This window comes from Lepidothrix coronata, unplaced genomic scaffold, assembly GCF_001604755.1.
Source record: "Lepidothrix coronata isolate B3197 unplaced genomic scaffold, Lepidothrix_coronata-1.0 Scaffold8, whole genome shotgun sequence".
Classification (NCBI taxonomy): domain Eukaryota; kingdom Metazoa; phylum Chordata; class Aves; order Passeriformes; family Pipridae; genus Lepidothrix; species Lepidothrix coronata.
In genome coordinates this window covers 9,735,777-9,738,744 of record NW_016690188.1, presented here as the reverse complement: position 1 = coordinate 9,738,744, position 2,968 = coordinate 9,735,777, and positions in this window count along the sequence as shown.

Genomic DNA, 2,968 nt, shown 5'->3' with positions numbered 1-2,968 from the left:
TAAGTCTATAGAGACACTATATACATAGAAATGAAACTGTGTAAAAATGAGAACTGTAGATTTTTGGTAAAGGATACCTCTGAATATGCTTCAGGCAGTATATTGTGTGAGTACATTTGTACTGCTGTTCATAACAGTTTTGGGGAGAAGTCTCCCTGAATTCTTGTGATTTGCTCATTCCCTGAAGCGTGCTGAAATCTCAGACTTTATATAGTTTAAGCTTCTGCCCCCCTCAGACTCCCCATGGAGATAATCCAAAGAGTTCTGTGAAAACACAGCAAGCAGTCAGCAGCTGATAGTCTCAGAATATTTATCAGTGCTGAAGGCACATTCTTGTCTCCAGGGTAAGTGAGAACTGCTAATCTTCTAGGCTTTAGCAAACTCTTTTGGGGCTCTCAGATAAATTAGTTTTTGTGCAGCCCATCAGTGGTCCCTTCTTAGGTTTATACTGGCCATAAAACAAGAGCTTTCTCTGGCACTGCCCTCACCACAGCCATGCAGAAGGAGGAAGAAATTGCACCAAATTCTGCAAAGAAAAGCCTTTACTTCCAATGCAGTTTTTGCTTTAGTTAAAATATGTTGAAGTACAAACAAAGCAAGGAAACTCCTGCTGGCACTGCCTGATAACACTGAGCTGAGTGGTTGCTCTCTTACAGTGTTTGGGGATGGGATAGGTACACTCCTTTTTCGAGCTGGTTACAGGTTTTCTTCTCCATGGTTGTACCTACAATTGTCTGGGAGGGGTGGAAAGGACAGTTGAAGTGCCTTGCTATGGCCTTACTCAGAGACACAGACTGTCTATTTTACCCAAATACAGATGGTTACTGGTTTACTCTACCTTAGGACTTGACAGGCACACATATTAGTGAATGTGGAACAGTGCTGATATAGATGTAAGAACTGTCTCTAATGTGGACACCTTGGTCACTTATCTGAACTGCATTGAAAACTACTTCAGAAAAGATCGTATGGCTCCACCTTCATCTCAGCCCACTTGATCTCCCTTCTAGAAGCTTATGTTAAGTGATATACAAATAAAACTATGATGCAAAGCCCTATACTGGTAAAAGATTTACAGATTATGTGTGAAGCATTATTCTGGCTTGAATTCCCTTATAATCTGATGTGTGCTGAGGTGTGCACCTTGGTAAATATTTTTCTCTTAGAAAACTTACAAAAAATTGTAGAAGAAAATCTATCTTTGAGTCAAAAAAAAGAGATATGAATTGTGGTGCGAATTAGCATAATTTTTTGTATTTGGCAGTATTTGTATTTTAACTGAAACCCCTTGGAAAAAAACACATGAAGCTATCTTTGAAAAATCTAGGAGCATCCCAACTCTTAGCTAAACTTTCTTCTTCATAGAGTTCAGTGTTCTGATTTCCATTAATGAGTGGAAGAAAGGATTCTTGGAAAATGTTTGTGTCCAAAGGAGTTAATCTGAGGCAGTTTACAGATAAGATTTATTTGAATTTTTTCTAAATTCAGATTTTATCAAATTCCTTTTTATTTTTCAGGATGTTTCAGCACCAAAAAAAACCCAACCACACCAACAAAATACCTAAAGCATACATGCCTGTGCATTGGGGAAAGAAAAAGAATTTTAAACTCCAAATTCGATTATGGTGGTCAAATCTTTGCTCTGTCTGATTTGTTAGCATATTTTTACAGCTGTTCTCAGTTAAGCCAATTACTCACAAATCCTTTAAACAACCCAGTGTCATGGAGCACAGATCAAGTTCCCTCTCATTTAATTATAGCTGCTACACTATATGGTATAATTGGATCTTCAGGAGAATTTCCCTCTGTGTCATGGAGGATAGGAAAAAGCAGCCTGACCTCAAAATCAGATGTAAATGGGTAGAAAGGGGCTGTAATCATGTGCTAAAATTTCCTTTAAGAGTCTGAAAATTATAGATTCTTTCCAAACTTAAAGTTTTAGCTGTGTTGTTTGTTTGGGGTTTTTTTGGGGCTTTGTTTGTTTGGTTGGTTGGTTGTTGTTATGGTCTTTTTTTTTAACATCTTGAATTCCCATTTTATCATATTTCATTGTTTACTACTGAATTTGAGAATCCTGGAACCGAGCTGGCCTTATGTCAACAATTTCAGATATAGCTGTTGGTTTTATTTTTTTTTCTGGAAAATTATTAAATTTGAATATGCCACAAAAGAAATGAGGCCCCTAGGGGAGGGAGAAGGTAAATTGACATGAAATTCCCAATGCAGAATTCTGCTGGCCCTAATGTTAGAACTATGGACAACATCTCATGGAGTGTTTGGACAGAGCTGATTACAAAGGTGTCTTGAATGTCTTGTCAGTGTGATACACACAGATGTAAATGTGCAGGGAAAAGAAAAAAACCCTTATTTCATTCACTCCAAGGTGCCCTGTTGTAAATTGTATTTTTCTTGTCCATGTTGTCTCTACCTCTGACAGGTCTTGGTACAGTTGGAAATGGGGCTCAGAGAATTAAGTGAAATTTCCCTTGTGTTCAATTTAAATAGGCAAAGTACAATTCAAACTAAACACAATGCAAGGAGCAGTAGACAGACTTTTTATGAAAATGAATGGCTGTTTGAAGGGACAAGCAGTGCATGATTTCTCTCCATAGTGTGAAATTGGTTTTGCTGCCTTTCCTTCAGGCAGTCCCTGGAGTGTTTTTGGACTTGCAGAAGACATACCCTATTGGTTTTGTTCTGTATTTTCCACACTGATCCCTTAAGGATTTTAGCCCATTGCCGTGTATCTTTCTCTGAAGGGCACAGAAGGTCTGCACAGTGTCTTCTGTCAATGAGGAAATTCCCAAAATGGATGTCATCCTGCATCCTGCTCACATCTTTCTGGGCAGGGAGGGACATTTCTTCTTCCACTGTCACCCTGAGCAGGGCTAAGAGTGCAGAAGGCTGATGGACTCTGGCTCTGATCTGAACAGCAAGGAATTATCAACTCTTTTGAGGGAGTATCTGT